General features: G+C 33.9%; 1 pseudogene; it reads right to left on the reverse strand.

The window, feature by feature from the left end:
* Window positions 1-883: 883 nt before the first annotated feature.
* LOC101959945 (lysosomal cobalamin transport escort protein LMBD1 pseudogene) lies at window positions 884-16,174 on the reverse strand (annotated as a pseudogene).
* Window positions 16,175-22,062: the final 5,888 nt, after the last annotated feature.

Raw genomic sequence — 22,062 nt, forward strand, 5'->3', positions numbered from 1 at the left:
GTTTGTGTGTGTCTTAACCAGATATCTAGAGTGGTTACTACATCCTGCTTGGCAGGACCATATTAACAATACAGTGAATAACTGAGGTGTTCTTTGGAGTAGTGACTAATTCACTATAGATTAGATTATAAATAGGACCTGAAATGCTAGAATAACTAAGGTAAGACAGCCAAGTGTTGTTTTTGGTTCTGGTTACCAAAAATAAGTTGTTTATAGTGATCTTTACTAGCAGGAATGGGGGAAAAACATTTTCCAGGTTAATAGTGACAAACTAGACATCAAGGAGATTAAATATATCTGGGACCAAAGCTGCAATTAAGTCAGCACTTGTTCAGCTGTCTTTCTCTGAGATCCATTTGTCTTCTTCACATGCCACTAGGTGATGTGAATAAGGACATAGTAGGAATTACTCACTATACATAGTTTTTTAACAACACAAGTGATTTGCTATTATTTTTTTTAAATGCCACAAAAGCGAATATTAATTCTGGAAGATTTTAAAATCAATCTAACACTATTTTATATATATTTATAAGGTGTAGATGGACACAACACAATGCCTTTATTTTTATGTGGTGCTGAGAATTGAACCTGGGTCCCACCCATGCTAGGTGAGCACTCTACTGCTGAGCCACAATTCCAGCCCCACTATTATATATTTAAAGAAAAAATTGTCCGACAAACATTCCTCACAAAGCAGTGGTTTCATATTTACACACTATTCTTTTAGCGATTTTAAATGTTAATCTGTGATTCAATGATGTTACTTCAGAAACATAAAAAGTACAGCTCCTTTTCATGGCCATGCTTTCATTTTTGATGGAAGCTGGTTTATCCTAATGTAGAACTTTAAAACTATAAAAACATCAGCTTTATAAAACCTTTAAGACAGAAGACTGTCAAACAGAAAAGAGGGCTTATCATCACTTAGGTCTGAATCTTCATCTACTCCTTCCCTTTACAACTGGATACAATTAGTGCAATAAAAAATATCCTAAGAAAGGCCCAACTACTGAAATAGTATGCAGCACTTAAAATCCAGAACTTGTGAAGGAATGTCTGGGTAACAGTGCACTGATCTTCAGGGGCATCTGCATCACCTCTCTTTGGCACAGGGGGTCATTAGAAGTTGCATTGCTCTCTGTTAAGTACTTTGGCTTCCCTACACAACATACTGGGGAGCAAGATTATAAATCAAGTATCTAATGGGCTGGGGATGTGGCTCAAGCGGTAGCATGCTCACTTGGCATGTGCGGGGCGCTGGGTTCGATCCTCAGCACCACATAAAAATAAAATAAAGATGTGTCCACCGAAAACTAATAAATAAATATTTTTAAAAAATTCTCTCTTTCCCCCCAAAATAAAAATAAATAAATACATGAATAAATAAATCAGGTATCTAATATGAAGGACAATAAATAGAAGTATAATACCAAGAAATATGAGTGCTTGAGGTCCACTTTTATTTATTCTGATTTTATATAATGTAATTAAAAAGGGCCATCTGGCAGTATATTTCTAATTCCTGCCATTAAAGTAAAAATAAAGTGCATAATAATAATCGTTATAAGAATATCAGCAAGAGGGAAAATGAGTAAAGGAAAAAGCATAGTCAGTGGATTACTTGAGTTATTATTATTATCAGTAATATAATATCTGAAACCAGAATCTATTCCAATTGAATGAAGAGCTTTATTTAAATTTGACAAGAAAAGAAAAATTACAAATAGCAAAGCAACCAAGATGAAAAATATTTCCCAGATGATCTTCAGGGAACACAGAGTGCCACAAAATTTTGTTCACCAGCTGTTTTCAATGAATTCTAAGTGCCTATCTCTTCTCCTACCTGTTCATAACCCTTCTTCAAATTGCTTTTGAATCTTGTGCTGGCAAAGGTCTACCAACTGTACTTTTTGATTTAATGTTCTGAATATGTTGCTCCACTTCTTCATTGTCTTCTAAAGGTTCATGAGCAACACTTCCAGCACCTTTGATCAGATTTAAGTGCTGACATGCCATAGGCTGTGTAAGTTATAGTTGTCAGAGAACTAATGGGAAAAGACAGTGCAGCTAACCTACAATTGCTTCCAAGGTCTTCAAACCTTAGTCATATATGCACATAGGGTAATAATGTCCGATTCAGTCTACTATTCTTCCTACTCCCCTCCCTACCCCCTCCCTGCACTCCCCTCTGCCTAATCCAAAGTATCCCGATACTTAGTGATAAAGAATATTTTTCCATATATCTGTTGTCCATTTGTATGTTTTCTTTTGAGAATTATCTAAGTTCTTTGCCCATTTTTGGATTGGGTTACTTGTTTCCTTTCTATTGAGTGTGTTTCTTACATATTTTTAGGTATTAGCCTTTTTTCAGATGCCTTATTTGCAAATAATTTCTTTAGACATTGGGTTGGATCTTTACTCTCTTGTTTTCTTTTGCTGTGTAAAATTTTGTTTTAGTTTGATAAAATTTTCTTTTTGTTTTCATTGCTGGTGCTTTGGGGTTCATATTCAGGAAAGCATTGTCCAAGAAATGTTGTGGTGCTTACTCTCTGTTTTCATCTACAAGCTTTATATTTCCAGGGCTTGCATTTAGGTCTTTAATCCATTTTGAGTTTATTTCCATATCTAGTACGAGTTAAGGATCTAATTTTATTCTTGTGCATCTGCATATCCAGCTATTCCAACACCATTTGTGGGTGAGACTATCTTTTCTCTACTATGTATTCTTGGTATCATTGTCCAGTATCAAAAGTGTGAATTCAAGTCTGAGATCTTTGTTGTTTGTTTTTTTCTTTCATTCATTCATTTTTTCTTTTCTGTGTTTATAACAGTATTGAGCTGTTTTGATTTGTTTATTTTTGTAATAAGTTTGAGGTCATTCTTCTTTTGTTCTCTTTGCTTGAGATTCCTTTGGTTCATCAGGGTCTTTTGTTGAAGAATGACATTGAAAATTTCATAGCAAAATTTCACTGATACTTTATATTTGGTAACATGGGCATTCTAAGAATATTGATTCTTCTTAATCATAATCATAGAATATATTGCTATTTATTTATATTGTCTATAATTTCTTTAATCACCTATTTTGTAGTTTTCAATATATAGATCTTTCACTACTTTGATTAGATTTACTCTTATTTATTTTTTTTGTGTTATTATGAAGTACAATAATTTCTTAAGTTCTTTTTCAGGTAGTTCATTGTTAGTGTAAAGAAATGCTACTTTTTTGTATGTTGCTTTTTTCTAATTTTAATTTTATTTTTCCTTAGTTGTAGTTGGACACAATACCTTTGTTTTTATTTATTTTTATGTGGTGCTGAGGATCGAACCCAGGGCCTCACATGTGCTAGGTGAGTGCTCTACTGCTGAGCCACAACTCCAGCCTCTGTATGTTGCTTTTGAATTCTGCAGCCTTACTGAATTTGTTTATGAGTTCTAACATTTTTTTTGTTGTTGTTGGAGACTTAGGAGTTTTCTAAACTTAAGATCATGTCATCAGCAAGCTGACACTGTCTTACTTTATGCTTTATGACTGGAAATCTTTTATCTATCTCTCTTATTTAATTGCTGTAGTACTATGTTGAATAGAAATGGGGAGAGTGGGTACCCTTGTCTTACCCTTGTCTTGTTCCTGATTTAGGGGACAAACTTTCAGCTTTTCACCAATGGTTATGATGTTAGTCATGGGCTTGTCATATGTGGCCTTTATCATATTAAAGTACATTAATCTATGCCTAATTTGTTGAGAGGATGTTGAATTTTGTCAAACACTTTTCCTGCATTTATTGAAATAATCATTTTTTTTGTCTTTTACTCTGCTAATGTGGTGAATCATATTTATCCATTTATCAATTTGCATATATTGAACTTTGTATCCCAGCGATAATAGACTGCAACACAAAAATAATAGGGATTTTTTTTTAAACTGGGGAAAGAACCCAGGGCCACTTAACCATGGAGCCACATCCCCATTTTGTGTTTTATTTAGGTTTCACTGAGTTTCCTAGGGTCTTGATAAGTTGATGAGGCTGGCTTTGAACTCATAATCCTCCCTCAACCTCCTGAGCTGCTGGGATTATTGGTGTGTGCCCTGGTGCCTGGTTCAATAATAGGGAATTTTAATATCCCATTTTCAATAATGGTATATCATCCAGACAGAAAATCAGTTAGGAAAACACTGGATTTCAAACTGGACCTACCAAACCTGTATAGAACATTTCTTCCAACATCAACAGAATCCATTTTTTTTCATAAGGGCACAGAGGACATTTTCCAGGGTAGATCACAATTTGTGACACAAACAAGTCTAAACCAATATAAGAAGCTTGAAATCATATCTGATAACTTTTCCAACCATGATAATATATAACTAAAGATCAAAATTGGAGAAATCATGACAAATTTACAAATATGCTCCTGGACAACTATTATATAAAAAAAGAAATTAGAAGGAAAATAAAAAAAAATGATGTAAATGAAAATGGAAACACAAGATACCAAACTATATGGGAGGCAACAAAAGTGGCTTCAGTTTTTATATCTACAAAAATGCTCATTTGGGGGCTGGGGATGTAGCTCAGTTGGTAGAGTGCTTATCTTGCACGAGGTTCAATCCTCAGCAATACACACACACACTCACACACACTCACACACACACAATGCTCACTTAAACATAATAACAGATACAGTACATTTCAAGGCTAAAAGCATTACTGCTAATAGTCTCCAAACCACATGGTAGTGATACAAAGCTGTATAAGCCCCTAGGCCCCTAGGTACTTTTTATTTCTTGCTCGCTTACATGTGCTCAAGTTCTTTCTTTTTGTTTGGAAAGCTCATACAATTCATTCCTTTTTCTCACTTTCAAGATTCACCTTAGACCATCATTGCCTTTGGAAGACTTCCAAGAACCTATTCCTCTGTGATCTTCAGTAAGTTTTATATCTTTATTTAGTTTTCCACTTACTAGATTTTTTTTACTCTCTTTACATGTCTAACTTCCATTAGGTAGAGTTTCTGAAGCTCAGAGACTCCTTACTCAACTTTGTATCTTTAGCACCCAGCACAGTTTCTGGTTCCCTGTAGCCACTCAGGAGATATTTGTCAAATTAATCTCCATTTGGGGGGCACTGACTTGATACTGCAGTATCCTTATGTTTATTCTTTTTTATATAGATGGTTGGGAAAAACCTGTTTTAATTACACAATTATATAATTATCCTGGAGTATAAATGAACTCCATAACTCTTTACACATTTTACCTGCAGTCCTGTCTCTGTCTGGCTCACTGTGTCTCTGTCTCTCTGTGAATATGTAAGTACACAAGAATGCACAGGGGGCAAGTATGAACAAAACTGGTTTCATGTGCAGGCTCCAGATCAGATTTTCTGCTTTCAAATGCAGGTTCACCAATTTTAGAGTTAGGGAAAATATTAAGTGGAAAATATACTGCTTTTCACAGTCAATAAATATTAAACACCATATTTGCTTTTATTTTAAACCACGGCTTAAATAATTATTCAGTCGTCTCCCCTTGTTTGGGTATGTCTGAATAGTAGATATTTGTTACCTTTTAATTTATATTTACACTCAGTGTTTTTGTACTCATTATATTCTCATGAACCATTTTAAGTTTTTCTGGATCCAATATTTTCCTTTAAAACTGATAACTACAGAAAGTTAACATTTGGAAGGCTCTGCTCAAACTAAAACTAACATTTCTAAGATCTATATTAGTGTAATCATTGATATTCATGCTTTTCATCATTGCTAATTAATATTTTTGTGGATAAACTGATCATGGATAGTTCTTCCATCTAGAATTTTGTGACTTTGATTTATTTATCCTTGCTTTTTTTCTTATTTGCCATGAAATAGTTGATGAGTAGATATACAAAGCAACAGATTGTTCTGGCAGCTTCAATTTAAGTGCTTGAGTTGAGGCTGTGGTTTATATTCTTAATGTAGAGCTAATTTTAAAAGCATAAAATTGTTCAGTCAATTTTTTCTTCCTGTTATTTTTTTCAGTTATAATTTGCTTTCCTTATTATTTGGCTTCATGACAAAAAACAAAAAATCTGAGGAGTAAGAAATGATAATTTACAGAAATAGATGTCATCCCCAAGTGACCCATTAACTACCTTTCTCCTTAGTTTCCTTGGGAAAACCAACAAGACTCTAGAAGATAATTACCACAGCAGAGTGATTTCTATCTGGCAATATCAGGTTTCTGAAGTTCCTTTTGGTCACTACCCAAGCTCAATTAGTGCTCTTAATTAACTACCTTTACAATAGCAGCATCTTGTGTAATTATTTACACAGGAGAATATTATGCAACAGAGTAAAACTTTCCGAGTTCTGACTCCCTGAAGATGCAGTTGCCTATGCCCTGAGTCAGAGAACAAATTTTCTCCTTTTTATTGTGTTTCAGCGTTAACAATGTGAGAGCACTGATGGGATTTGATTCTGGCAGTGAGAGTGAATGCTGGCCTGTAGACAAATGGTAGTTAGAGGTTTTGTGCCACTTGTTTACCAGGTTTCGATTTTGATTTTATTTATTTATTTATTATTTTAAAGTTGCAAAATAAAACATAGTACAGAAAAAGCATAAAAATGAGTATTTTTAATAAAGTAAGAACCCCTGTAATCTTATTCAAGTCAAGACAGAATTTACTAGCCATCCCCAAAATCCTCATTGTGACTCTTCCCAGTTCAATCTAACCACTCTCCTCTTAAAAGTAACTATGATCCTGACTATACAATTAGAACATCTTTTAATTTTTACAGCTTATTCTTCTTAGTGTGCATTATAAAACATTCTTATTTAGTTTGCTCATTTTTTCATCTGTTATGTTTTAAAAATCTCTTCCAATATATAGAATTCTTTCTATTTTTATTTCCCTTATTTTGTTTGTTGAAAACTTTTATCCAAATGGCACTTGGCTCCAAAGGTTTGACTATACACGTTTGTTTTTGTTTATAAGTGGTTTTGTGTTCATGCATCAGAAAGCATAATTATGACTTTCCTCTGTGATTAGCAGCTCTTAATGTTCAATATGAATATATATGCATATGCCTATGTATATTATATATGTAATGTGTTATATAGGTAACACATATGTAATATAAATACTATGAAAGAGAGAGAGAGAGAGTTTGTTTTGAACACCAATGCTAATTCAACTCAGTTAGCATCTTGTCGTCTATTCCATATTTGTATCTCTCTCCTTTCATAGTGATAACCTGGGTTCTTTACATACATATATTTATTTATTGGATTAATTATATCATTCACATGCATTTGTTTCAGAATTACTATGTTAATACCATTGTAAAAGAAAAGCACATAATATGAAGACAACTTTTTTGTAGTTATTTTATTTTTTAGTGAAATTGTGTTAACCTGAATGCCCAGGTAAACTCATGTATTGGAAATATGGCCCCTAGTATGGCAAGATCAGAGCTGGGGCTTTTAGGAAGTAATTAATTTGTTCATTTATTTTGTAACCTCAACAGTGTATTAATTGATTTTGATGGATTAGTGATTTGGACTAGTAGGTGGTAACTGTAAGCAGGTAGGTAATGGTGGAGGTAGGTCCCTGGGGGTGTGACCTTGGTTTGTATCTGTCCCTGCCCTGACCCCCGCTTGCCCTCTCTCTCTCTGTCTCTGTGTTTCCTGGCTGTGAGAGGAGCAACCTTTCTCTACCACACTCTTCTATCATGAAGTTCTGCCTCACCTCAGACCTGGAACAGTGGAGTTGGCTGATCATGGGCTGAAGCTCTAAAAACTATGAGCACAAAATGAACTTTTCCTCCTTGAAGTTGTTCTTGTCAGGTATTTTGGTCACAGTGATGAAAAGTTAACACAAATGTTATGTATTCAAAATATTATGTTCAAAATTAATTGGAAAATAAAATAGGAGCAGTCAAAATTAATTAGATCAGTTCATATTTTTTTTCTTCAGTTTGGTTATGTCACTGGATTATTTGAAATGTATTTGTATTCATTTGTATCTCTCTGCATTCAGTTTACGAATTTTTATCAAGGTACATTTGTTAGCTTAATATTATGCTTTGAATATGTAAAATATGAAACTGGACTAAAAATTTAAAATTATTAATAAAGGCATTCTTACAAGTATGTTTCATTCTCCTATTTACTTCTACTATATTCCCTCTCACTTACAGATAAATTGTGTTATCTAAATCTGGGACATTTTTGCAGCATTCCATTTTTGAACAAATGAACAAATTAATCCTTTTTAAAGTTATCTGAATTTAAAAAAATTATTTGAGTACTATGCCTATTCACTTGCATTTGTATTTTTCACTTATGAAATAATCCCATTTCACTTCACATAGCTCTCTTTTATATTTCATTGCTTCACAGTACTCTTTAGTGTGTATGTTTCAGAGACTGTTCAACCTATATTGTCAATATTGGCATACTTATATAGTTTTCAACATTGCAATCATTCTTGCATGTGTATTTTAGTGGTGTTTCTCCAAGGTGTCTGCTGCGGCCTGCGGATGAACGGCTAATGCAGGCTATGAGCCAACTTAAGAAAATAAAAGTCAAAAGAAATATAACAAGCTTTAAAGACAAAGAAATATACTAAGAAATAAAGACAAAGGACTCAAAAATGGAGCAGAAACAGGATCCCATGAGTGATCCAAGCTCTAATGGAGACTGGATCTAAGTAAGGAATGAAAGCCACACATTTATTATATAGGTATAAGCATTAAAGGGTTTCAGTGTGAAAAACTTCTTGAAGTGAAAGGTTGAAGTTGAGAAAAACCACTTGGTTGGGGCTCAGCAGTTTACGCCTATTTCTTCTACCTTTGGGCAGCAGGCCTTTGAAATCAAGGCTTTTGAACTAGTGAATTCATGACAAGTGTGGAATTCTCCCTATCAACAGAAGTCACCTTGCAAATGGGCATTCCCTGGCACTCTTGGATGGCAGCGTCTCACTCTCCAGGTTAGATAGTTCAAAGAAATGATTTATTTACTGCTTACAATACCAGGATAAATTCTTAACATTGAGTAGAAGACTAATACTTACATGGTTTTTTAGATATTGTTAAATTTCCTACGTAAGAGTTGAACTATTTTGCATTCCCAAATAAACTGTTTCTATACAGTCTCACCAAAATGGGACTTTTTGGGACTTTTTGCCAACCTGATAGGAGAGAAACAGTATTTCATTGTGGTTTTAATTTGTACTTGTTTTATTATGGTGAAGATGAAATAACTTTTATATGTTTATGAGATAGTTTTATGTCTGTTTTGGGTGTGTATATATATCTCTCTTGCCAATTTCTTCATTTTTAATTTTGAGGCAGAATTCACATACCATTTACCATTTTAAAGTGAACAATTCAGTGTAATCTGGTACATTCACAGTGTTTCACAATCACCGTCTCTTTAGTTTTAATACATATCATCCTGGAAGGGAACTGTACCCATTAAATAGCGTCCATTCTTCCCCTTTCTTCAGCCTCTGGTAACTACCAATCTACTCTCTGTCTCTGGATTTACCATATTGTGGAGTGTATCAGCACTTCATACTTTCTTCTAATGGTTGAATAACCTTTATACACACACACACACACACACACACACACACACATCACATTTTGTTTATCCATTAAACTATTGATGAACATTTGAATAATTTACTGTTTTGGCTATTGTGAATGGAGCTGTTAAGGACATGTATGTACATGTTTTTTGGGGAGAAACAAGAAGAGAAAGCCTACAGAATGGGAGATCATTGCCACTTACTCTTCAGACAGAGGATCAATATCCAGAGAATATAAAGAACTCAGAAAACTTAACACCAAAATAGCAAATAACCCAATCAATCCATGAGCCAAAGAACTAAACATACACTTCTCAAAAGAAGAAGTGCATAATGTCCAACAAATATATTTAAAAATGTTCAACATTCCTAGCTATCAGGGATATGTAAATCAAAACTACATCTCACTCCAGTGAGAAGGGGAATCATCAAGAATACAAATAATAATAAGTGCTGGTGAGGATGCAGAGAAAAGATCTATTCATACATTGTTGGTGGGACTGCAAATTAGTATAACCACTCTAGAAAGCAATATGGGAGTTCCTCAAAAAACTGGGAATGGAACCACCATATGACCTAGCTATCCTACTTCTTGTTATTCATCTAAAATATCTAAAATTACCATACTGCAGTGATACAGTTACATCAACGTTTATAGCAGCATGATTCACAATAGCCAAGTTATGGACTCAGCCCAGGTACTTGTCAACTGATGAATGGATAAAGAAAATGTGATATATATCTCACACACAAAATGGAGTTTTATTTAGTCATAAAGGAGATGAACTTATGTCATTTGTAGGTAAATGGACACAACTGGAAACAGCATGCTAAATAAAATAAACCAGACCCAACAAGTCAAGGGTCAAATGTTTTCTTCATATGTGAAACAAGACCAAAATAAGGGAGGGGAAGAAAGGCAGTGGGGAGAATCCCATGAAAATAGAAGAGAGAATAATGGAGAAAGTGGATTAAAGGGGAGGCAGGAGGGATGGGAAAGGGAGGAATGATGGAATAAAACTGACCAAACTATTCTATGAACATATATACCACAGTGAATTTCACCTTTATGTATGTCTATAGTGTATTAATTAAAAGCTATAAGTAAATAGAAGAAGAACAACTGACAAATTAGAGAAAAGGGAATGGGGAGGGAGGAAAAGAGGGCAAGGGGAAAGAAGAAGTACCATGGGTGGAATTGAGACAAATTATATTACAAGTTTGTATAATTATGTCAAAATGAACATCAATATTATGTATGTATAACTATAAAGTACTAATAAAAAATTAAACATATCTCTTTTCAATTATTTTGAATATACCTAAGAATAAAATTGTTGTATCATATCTTCACTTTCTTTAGTATATTTTGAGGAACTGCTAAAATGTTTTCCAAGTAGCTGTATCCCTTTATATTATCACCAGCATTGTGTGGGGAATCCAGTTCCTTCAGAGCTTTGCCAACATTGATTATTTTCCATCTTCCTTTATTATAGCCTCATGATGGGCATGAAGTGGCATCTTGTGGTTTTAGTGTACACTTCCCTAATGACTAATGATGTTCAGCATCTTTTCATGAACTTCTTGACAATTTGTATATTTCCTTTAAAGGAATGTTTATTCAACCTCTTTACTCCTTTTTTAACTGGATAACTTGTCTTTTGGTTGTTTAATTATAAGTGTTCTTTATATAATCTATAACCCTTAGAAAGAGATGAATATCATTACCCTGGGTACATGTATGACTACACATGTGGTGTGACATTGTGTAAAACCAGAGAAATGGAAACTTGTGCTCCATTTATGTAAAATGAATAGAAATGCATTCTGCTATCATGTATAACTAATTAGAACAAATATAAAACACTAGATGCTTGGAGGTTTTGCAACTGTTTCTTCTATTCTGTAGGTGTGTTTTAATCTACTTGATAATGTTCTTTGTTGCACATAAGTTTTTAATGAGGATGAAGTCCAATTTATTTTTATTCATTGCTTTTACTTTTGATGTTTTATCAAAGAATTCATTGACAATCCAAGATCATGATTCATTCCTGTTCTTTTTTTTTTCTGAGAGTTTAGGGATCTAGCTCTGATATTTATATGCTATTGATTCAGTTAAATTTTGCTGATAGTATGAGGTAAAAGTTCAACTTTATTCTTTTGCAAGTACCTATCCAGGTGTCTAAGCACCTTTTGTTGAAAAGATCATTATTCTCTATTGAATAATTTTGGCTCCCTTATAAAGAAATCAGTTGACCAGAGATGTTTTCAGTAGTCTAGATACAAGTTTGTTAATTTTGTTGATCATTATAAGGATCCAACTTTTAGTTTTGTTAATCTATTTATTATTATTCTATCCTTTATTTCATTGATCTCTACTGTAATTTTTATTTATTTTCTTCTGCTAGCTATGCATTTAGTTTGACATTTTTAATGCTCATGAGCAAATAGTTTATTTTTTCTTTTAGATTTCAATGAGTAAAATTTGGTTATTGATTCATGTTTTTCTTCCTTATTTATTGTAGGTGTTATAATTTTCCCTCTGAGTACTGCTTTTGACATATGCATTTTAGTATTTTGTATTTTTGTTTTTATTTATGTCTAAATATTTTCTAAGTGCTCTTGTGATTTCTTTTTTTGATTCATTGATTGAATAACAGTGTGTTAATTTCCAAATATTTGTGAATTTTGCAGTTTTCTTTCTGTTTTTTTTTTTAAATTTCTTGTTTCATTTCATTGTGATGAGGTACTTTGCATGAGTTCCTATAAATTTTACTGAGCATGTTTTATGGCCTAACATTTTTTTCCTGGAGGATGTTTCATGCTCACTTGAGAAGAACATATACTCTGCTGCTGATAGAAAAAAATGTTCTTTATACAACTCTTTGGTTCATTTTGTTTATAGTTTTGTTCAACTTCTCTATTTTCTCCACGAACATGTATCGACATTCTATTTTTTATTGAAGCTTGCTTTTTGTAGTCCTCAAATATTTTTTTAGAACTGTCAGTCTCTCCCTCTAATTTTCATAGTACTTGCTTCAGAGCTCTATATCATTTTAATTGTTCTATCTTTTTTAAAATTTTTATTTTTTGATACTGGGAATTGTACTAAGGGGCACTCAGGCACTGAGCCACATCCCCAGCTCTGTTTTGTATTTTATTTAGAGACAGGGTCTCACTGAGTTGCTTAGCACCTTGCTTTTGCTGAGGCTGGCTTTGAAATCAGGATCCTCCTGCCTCAGACTCCTAAACCTCTGGGATTACAGGAGTGTGCCATGGTGCCCGGCTTGTTATATCTTCCTGATTAATTATTTCTGTTATCAGTATATAATGTCCTTTTTTGTTGTAAGAGTTTTTCACTTAAAATATATTTTGTTAATTCACTTCAGATATCTTTTGTTTACTATTTGCATGGGATATCTTTCCTCATACTTTCACTTTCAAAGCATTTGTATCTTTTGATGTAAAGTAAATATTTTGCAGACCACATAATTGAATAATCAAAAAACTCAATTCTGTAAGTCTCTCTCTTCTAGATTGAAAACTTTAAACCATATTATATGTACTTTATATTTACCTTTTCTATATGTTTTAAAAGACATTTTCTTAGTGGTTTCTGTAAGGACTGAGCTTAACCTAATTTAGAATAATTTAGTTTAAGTAGAAACTCAATTAACATCAATTCTGCCAAGCGACCAGCGCTGGCTTCATTAAAGAAGGTTTGAATCGTGAGAAAACGCTAGGGAGTTTTAAATTAAAGAGACAAGACTCTACCTACCTTTAAAACCAGCTCCAGGACGGCTTCTCCTAGCGCCTGCCTCTAGCCACCTACTGCGGTAGTGAGGTTTACCAAAGAGGTGAGATAGAGAGAAGAGAGAGAGAAGAACATGTGAGGGAATGGGCTTTTATTGGGGAACAAAAAATTCCAGGGAAAATCCCATCCAATGAAGGTTAAGGGGGGCAACATCCCAAGGTCAGAGGCGATGATTGGGTCTTCGGGGCAGTGGCCAGACACGCCTCTGCACAGACAAGACCTCAAACCTGGAAAAAGGGTGGGGAATAGCTCTGACACAGCTGTGTCTAAGTGCCTCTCACCCAGCCAGGGAGGTAACTCAAATCACATGGGAGAATGGCCTCCCACAATCAATAACACACAAAATCTCTGCTCTTTCCCTGCACCTTGCCATCTTCTTTATGTTGTTAATTTCACAAGTTACATCTTTATAAAATGTGTTCCTATTAACATATTTTTACAGTTTTTATTTTATACATTTGTTCATTAAACCATAAAGATATATAGAACATAACAGGAGTTGCAAATATTGGCTTTCATATTTATTTTTGGGTTACATATACTGAAGTTATTTATTTTTTCATTTGGCTTTGGGTTTTTTCCCAGTGTCTTTTGATATCTATTTAAAGGCCACTCTTTAGTATATCTAGAAGTACAAACCCACTATTTATGAACTTCTTTAGATTTATCTGTCTTTTTTCATGTAGGAATGTTTGATTTCTTATTTATGCTTGAAGGATAGTAAGTAATTCTATATTCTGGATATAGAATTCTTGGTGGAATTTTTTCCTTTCATCACTTTAAAATGTCATCCCCAAACTTTTTAGCCCCCATTACTTATGGATATCTGTTATTAGTCTCATTGATGACTCTTTGTAAACAATAAATTGTCTCTTTCTTGCTACTTTTAAATCAGTGGATGTGTAACCGATGTGATTCTGCAATCTGTATACAGGGTAAAAATGGGAGTTCATAACCCACTTGAATCAAAGTGTGAAATATGATATGTCAAGAACTATGTAATGTTTTGAACAACCAACAATAAAAATTAAAAAAAATAAAAAAGATTCTCTTTGTCTTCACTTTTGACAAATTGATTATATATGTCTTAATGCTAGATACTTTTGCATTTTTCCTTCTTGGAATTTACTGAACTTTTTGAATGTGTAGGTTTGTGTCTTTAATTAATTTGGATGTTTTCTACTATCTCTTCAAGTGATTTTTTCCCCCTTCTCCCTTCTGTTTTGTGGTGTCCTTTATGTCGGCATCTTGATGTTGTGACACAGGTCCCTAGGTTTTGTTTATTTACTTGATTCTTATCACTTCTTTCCTGCTCCCCAGACTAAATGAATTAATTTAATTTGTCTTCAAGTTCACTGATTATTTTTTCTATCTCCTCAAATCTTCCATCAAAACCTTCTAGTGATTGTTTTCATTTGGTTATCGTACTTTTCTGTTTTAGAGTTTCTGTTTGGATTTTTTTTTATAATTTCTGTATTTTACTTATATTCTTGATTTGTTTATGCATCATTTTCTTGGTTTTATTTAGCTCTTTGAACTTATTCAAAACTGTTAATTTAAGGTCGTTGTACAATATCTTTGGTTTTTCATGTTCATTATATATATATATTTCTTGTGAGTGAAGGATATTTTCTTTTTGCATGAATCTTAATTCTTCGTTAAACACTTGACATTTTAGATGTAGTGATCCTGGAAGAAGGTTCTTTTTAAATTTGCTATGGCATGGCAAACTTTTTTTTAGTAACTTTTATCTGTATTCTCTTGCGAGGGAGTACTGGGGATTTAACCCAGGAGCACTTTACCACTGAGCTATATCCCCCAGCTTTTTAAAATTTTTTTTGAGATAGGGTCTCACTAAGTTGCATAAAGCCTTGCTAAGTTGCTGAGGTGGACCTTGAACTTGTGGTTCTCCAGCCTCATCCTCCCAATCTGCTGGGGTTAGAGGCAGGAGCCATCACACATGGCTTAATATATGTATTCTTTCTCACATTTTATCTCTGAAGGTTCTGTTCAGTTAGCTTGTGTATATTTAGTGATTTTTAAAAATTGTTTTGTGGTGTTGGGGATTGGACCCAGGGCCCCAAGGGCTCAGGCATGCTAGGCAAATTCTTGACCACTGAGCTAAATACCCAACTATTGAAGAAAGAAAAATCCAGCAAAAAACCTCTCCCAATATTTGCTGATTGAGTGTGTACTGGGGTACTCCTTCAACACTCAGACAAGCTATGTATAACTTTGCTTGAGTCTTAAATTTTTATTTTACCTGAACCTAGAAATCACCAAAGGCAAAAGCTTAGTGTCTTCTTGGTCATTTTCTCAGCATGTCTGCCACCCTGGGCATGCATTTGGCTTTTGAAGCTCTTCAGGATAAGTTGGTTCTTTTAAATATCCTAACTTTCTAAAGGAACTTTTTTCTTTGCATTCCTCCAATGTTTCCAGTAATGTGGAGTTTGCCTTAATTGTGACCTTTTTACCTCTGAGAGTTGTGAGTTATTGTGTCTTGTTTTGTCTCAGTGTATTGTATTGTCTTTGTGATGCAAATATGGAAGGGGTGTTAAGTAAATTGATAAGGGAAGAAGGCACCCCAGTGGAACCAAGAATAATTAGGGCATGTGTTGATAAGAGCCCAGGAACTCTAGTCAGAAAGAAAAAGAAAGTTCAGAAGAAGAAGGATTATCAGGAAAAAAGTTGCAGCAAAAGGCTATTACGAAATATTTTTCGTTACCGAAGGGTGCGTGAATTGGTGCAGCGGCTTCCACAAGCAGGAGCCAGTCATGGCGCAGCAAGTACTTTCCAAACGGTGGCAGCCAGCTCTTCCACTGCCGTGAGCCCAAATCCAAACCTGACCCAGAGGCACAGTCTCACAGGCTCTTGCTCCCTGTGCCCAGTGGCAGTTTGAGTCCGGAACACTCCCCAGGGCCATCTGGGGCTGCCCAGGATGCTACGGCCTGATGTTCGGTCATTTTCAATGCCAATAACTAAACTACAATGGTTCTCCCACACCTGGAAGCTAATGAGTAATGAGCACTATTAAGGCCTATTTCAAATGTAAAAAAACCTTGAGAAAATGTACCAAATTGTTCAGAAGGTTGTTTTCTTAGTGGAATACTACAGGATTTTCTTTAGCCATCTGGAGTTCCTGCTTTCATCCCAGTGCCAGTGAGGACAAGGGTGGAAGAATTTCCAGTGTTGCTGAGAACCGGACTAGACTTCAGATCAAGCTAGCTGCCTGCAGAACTTACCTGGACTGTGATTTAAGCTAGCTGCCTGCAGAACTTACCTGGACTGTGATTTACCTGGGCTGTGAGTTAATCTATTGAGACACTACTTTACCTGGACTGTGACAACAAACTGTAATCTACAACAAATTGTAACTCGGTATCTTTGCTAACGTGTCATTGCTCGTATAATTTTTCCAAGGGCTTCTTGCATGGAGCCATCAATTGGCTTGGTATTGTGGCATTTTTTATCCTCCCCTTCTGCTTGTAGCAGATTATTTATGGTGTTTGTGTAAAAACCACTATGGTTGTTATTTAAATTAAACAAAAGGGGGAAATGTTAGAGTCTGTAAAGAAGTCAGGATGGCGCCTGGCATTTTGCCAGGGGGAGTGGTTTGTGAGATGGCGCCAGCGAGCCATTAAGTGTGGACATTTCTTATTGGTTGACTGCTGTATCTAATTTATATTAATTAAGATAAGCTGTGTGGAATGTATAAATACCCCTCCTGTCCTACAATAAACAGCTCCTACTCCTGCTGTATCAACATACACAAGTTGCTCGTCACCCCCCGGTTATTTTGCTGCAGCTGGACTGTGGCAGCATATGATGGATTTCTAAAAAATGTTTTTGGTTGCAAAACCTGTTATCATTAAAGGTCCATAAATTCATTGTTAAAAAAATCACATTTTGGTTTAGTGTCACAGAATGATTTCCCATATACTCAGTGATTTTAGGAACTACCCATACTTTCTACAAATGTTTGTATATTTTCATTCATTTATTTATTTATTTGCTTTATTAATTATCATTTTCACTGTACATATGTATGGAGTACAGTGTGGTATTTTGATACCTATACATAATGTGTAGTGATAATGTCATGATAATTAAGCTTTCCATCTCTTTATCATTATTTTGGTTTGGAACCTTCAAGCTCTTCCTAGTTGTTCATAAAATATATGATAGGTTATTGTAAACTACATTCATCCTACTGTGTTATAGGGTAATAATTTTATTACCTTGATCTAAATGTATTTTGTATGCATTACTAGTCTCCTTCTATTGCTCTCCAACCCACCACTCACAGCCTCTGATAATCACTGTTCTACATTGATTATTTTAGCATCTACACATGAAAGAGAAGATATGATATTTGTCTTTCTGCATGTGAATTATTTCACTAAATGATGTATCCTCCCATTCCATCCATTTTATTGCAAACCATAGGATGGCATTCTTTTTTTAATGGCTAAACAATATTGTATTGTGTAAATTTACCACATTTTCTTTATCCATTTGTTAATAGGTATCTAGGTTGATTCAATATCTTAGCTTTTATAAATAATACAGCAATAAACATGTCTGTGCAGGCATTCCTGGGTATGTTGATATAATTTCCTTTAGATATATTTACAGAGTGGGATAGTTGGATTATATGAAAGATCTATTCTTAGTTTTTTTTGAGGAACCTCCATACTGTGCTCCATAATGGCTACACTATTTTACATTCCCACTAACAGTATATAAGAATTCCTTTTTCTTCACATCTTTGCCTGCACTTGTTATCTTTTGTCTTTTTGATCATAGCCATTCCAATTGGGGTGAGATAATATATCATTAAAAATTTTTTTATTGTAAATGCACACAATACCTTTATTTTATTTTTATATGGTGCTGAGGATTGAACCAGTGCCTTCCACATGCAAGGCAAGCACTCTGCCACTGAGCTACAATCCTAGACCTAATATATCATTTTTTAAAAATTTTATTTCCCTGTGGCTGATGACAATAATTTTTCATAAATTTGTTGGGCAACTGAATTTCTTCTTTTGAAAAGTGTCTGTTTCATACCAGGTTACTTTTTTTATTATTGAAATTTCTGAGTTCCTTATATATTCTGGATATGAATCTTTTGTCAAATGAATAATTTGAAAAATGTTTTACCATTCTGTATGTTTTCCCTTCATGTTGATTGTTTCCTTTGATGTGCAGAAACTTCTTAGTTTGATGTATTGCCATTTATCTATTTTTGCTTTTGTTTCCTGTGCTTTTGTGGTCTTCTAAAAAAAATTGTTCCTTTCAATGTTTCCCCTATTTTCTTCCAATAGTTTTCTAGTACCAGGTCTTACATTAGATACTCGATCTATTTTGATATATTTTTTTTCATATAGGGTGAGAAAGATAGGTGTCAAATTTAAACATTTTGCATATGGAAATCCAATTTCCCCACCACCATTTATTTAAGAAGCAATTCTTTCTCCAGTGGGTATTTCTGACAACTTTGTTGAATATCAGGTAGCCGTAAATGCCTGGGGGGTAATTTCTTAGGGACTCTATTCTGTTCCCTTCGTTTATGGATCTATTTTTTTTTTTACCAATGCATGCTGTATTGATTACTATAACTTTGTATATTTTGAAGTCAGATAGTGTGCTGCCTCCTGGTTCAGTCTTTTTTCCCCCTCAATATTGCAGTGGCTGTTCAGGTTTTCTTTGTGTTTCCATATAATTTTTAGTATTTTTTTCTAGTTTTTAAAAATGTTATTGGTAATGACATTCCTCATAGAAATAGAAAAAGCAGTCATGAAACTCATCTGGAGAAAGAAGAGAACCAGAATAGCTAAAGTAATCCTTAGCAAGAAGAGTGAAGAAGGTGGCATCATTATACCAGACCTTAAACTATACTACAGAGCAATAGTAACAAAAACAGCATAGTATTGGCACCAAAAGAGACTTTCAGAACAATGGTATAGAATAGAGATCACCGAGACTAACCCCCATAATTACAGTTATGTTATATTAGACAAAGGTGCAAAAACGCACATTGGAGAAAAGATAGTCTTTTCAAAAAATAGTGCTGGGAAAACTGGAAATCCATATGCAATGATATGAAATTGAGCCTGTATCTCTCAACATGCACAAAACTCAATTCAAAGTGGATCAAAGACCTAGGAATTAAATCAGAGACACTGCACCTATTAGAAGAAAAATAGGCCCAAATCTCCATCATGTTGGATTAGGTCCCTACTTCCTTAATAAGACTCCTATAGTGCAAGAAATAAAATCAAGAATCAATAAATGGGATGGATTCAAACTAAAAAGCTTCTTCTCAGCAAAATAAACAATCAGTGAGGTAAATAGAGAGCCTACATTTTTGGAAACAAACAACAATAAGTGTTGGCAAGGATGTGGGGGAAAAGGCACACTCATACATTGCCAGTGGGACTGCAAATTGGTAAATCCAATATAGAAAGCAGTATGGAGAATCATTTGAAAACTTGGAAAGGAACCACCATTTGACTCAGCCATCCCACTCCTCCATCTATACATAAAGGACTTAAAAACAGCATACTACAGGGACACAGCCACATCAATGTTTATAGCAGCACAGTTAACAATAGCTAAACTGTGGAACCAATCTTGATGCCCTTCAGTAGACGAATTGATAAAGAAAACGTGGTATATATACACAAAAGAATATTATTCAGCATTAAAAGAGAATAAAATCATGGCATATGCAGGTAAATGGGTGGAGTTGGAGAATATAATGTTAAGTGAAGTAAGCCAATCCCAACAAACCAAATGCTGAATATTTTCTCTGATTTAAGGATGCTGATTCATAGCATGGGAGTATTAAATGAACTCTAGATAGGGCAAAGGGGAGGGAAGGGAAAGGAGGAAGCATGGTTGTAGGAAAGACGATGGAATGAGGTAGGCATCATTACCCTAAGTGCATGTATGAAGACATGAATGGTGTGACTCTACTTTGTGTACAACCAGAGATATGAAAAGTTGTGCTCTATATGTGTAATATGAATTATAATACATTCTGCTGTCATATATACAAATTAAAAATATGTCATTGGTATTTTGATAAATATTTTATTAAATCTGCAAATTACATTGATTACTATAGAACATTTGACTATATTACGTCATGAATGCAGAAAATCTTTCCAAAGTTTTCAACTTCTTACATCAGTGTTTTGTAATTTGCATTGTGGTGGTCATTTATTTCTTTGGTTAAATTTATTCTGGTGTATTTTATTTTTGTGGCTATTGCAAATGAACTTAATATAATGATTTATTTCTCATTGACATAATTTTTAGTGTATAAAAATGCTATTGATTTATGTATGCTTACTTTGTATTCCTTAATTCTACTGAATTTATCAGTTCTAATAGTCTTTTTGTGGATTCTTTACTTATTTTCAAACAGAATAATTTGATTTTTGCCCTTATTATTTGTAAGCTTTTTGTTTCTTTCTTTGGCATAATTGCTCTGGCTAAAACTTCCATCACTCTATTGAATGAGAGTGGTGATAATGGACATCCTTGTATTGTTCCAAATCTTAGTGGAAAAACTCTCATCTTTCCTATTCAAATGGCTGGTTATGGGGTTGTAATATATAGATTTTGTTGAGGTATGTTCTTTCAATACTTAATTTGTATAGAGCTTTTATCATGAAGACATGTTGAAATTTATTGAATGTTTTTTTCTGCATCTATTGAGGCAATCAGGATTCTTCTCTTGTGTTGATATAATGGATTGCATTTATTAATCTGCATACAGAGAAACATTCCTGTGTTCTTGGAATGAATTTCCTATGATCATGATGAAAGATCTTTATGATGTTCTGTTGGATTTCATTTGTCAGTATTTTGCTGAAAAATTTTGCATCTATATTCATATTAGTCTATGGTTTTCTTTTTTTGCCTTATCATTATCTTGTTTTTGTATCAGGGTTGTTCTGGCCTCACAGGATGAGTTTGGAAGAATTCCCTCCCTTTCAATACCTTGGAATAGTTTAGGAAAAATTGGTGTTAGTTTAAATGCTTGGTAGCATCTAGTAGTGAAGCTATCTGGGCATCAGATTTTCTTTTTAGGAGACTTTATTACTGATTCAATCTCATTGTTACTAGTTTGTTCAGGTTTTCTGTCTTCATAGTTCAATTTTGGTAGGTTATATGTGTTCAGAATTTTATCCATTTCTATCCATATGTTTTCAAATTTGTTGGTATATGCTTGTTTCACAATAATCCCTAATGCTCCTTTTCATTTCTGTGGTTTTGGTTGTAATGTCTCTGTTTTCATCTCTGATTCTATTTACCAGAGTCTTTTCTTAGTCTAGCTAAAGATTTGCCACTTTTGTTTATCTTTTAAAAAACTAACTCAAATTTGTTGACATTTTATACTTTTCAGTTTCTTCTCTCATTGTTTTTTTTTCCTATTACTTTTGGATTTGATATTTTCTTATTTTTCTAGTCATTGAGGTACAGCAAAAACTGATTTATTTTAAGTCTTTCTGAATTTTCGGATTTAAATATTTTCTGATAAGTTTTTCTGTTAGAATTTCTTGTGTTATATCCTAAGAGTTTTGATGTGTTGGGATTCCATTTTCATTCATTTCAAGAAAAATTTAAAATTTTCTTTTGATATCTTTCCTG

This window comes from Ictidomys tridecemlineatus, chromosome 5 (assembly GCF_052094955.1).
Source record: "Ictidomys tridecemlineatus isolate mIctTri1 chromosome 5, mIctTri1.hap1, whole genome shotgun sequence".
Classification (NCBI taxonomy): Eukaryota; Metazoa; Chordata; class Mammalia; order Rodentia; family Sciuridae; genus Ictidomys; species Ictidomys tridecemlineatus.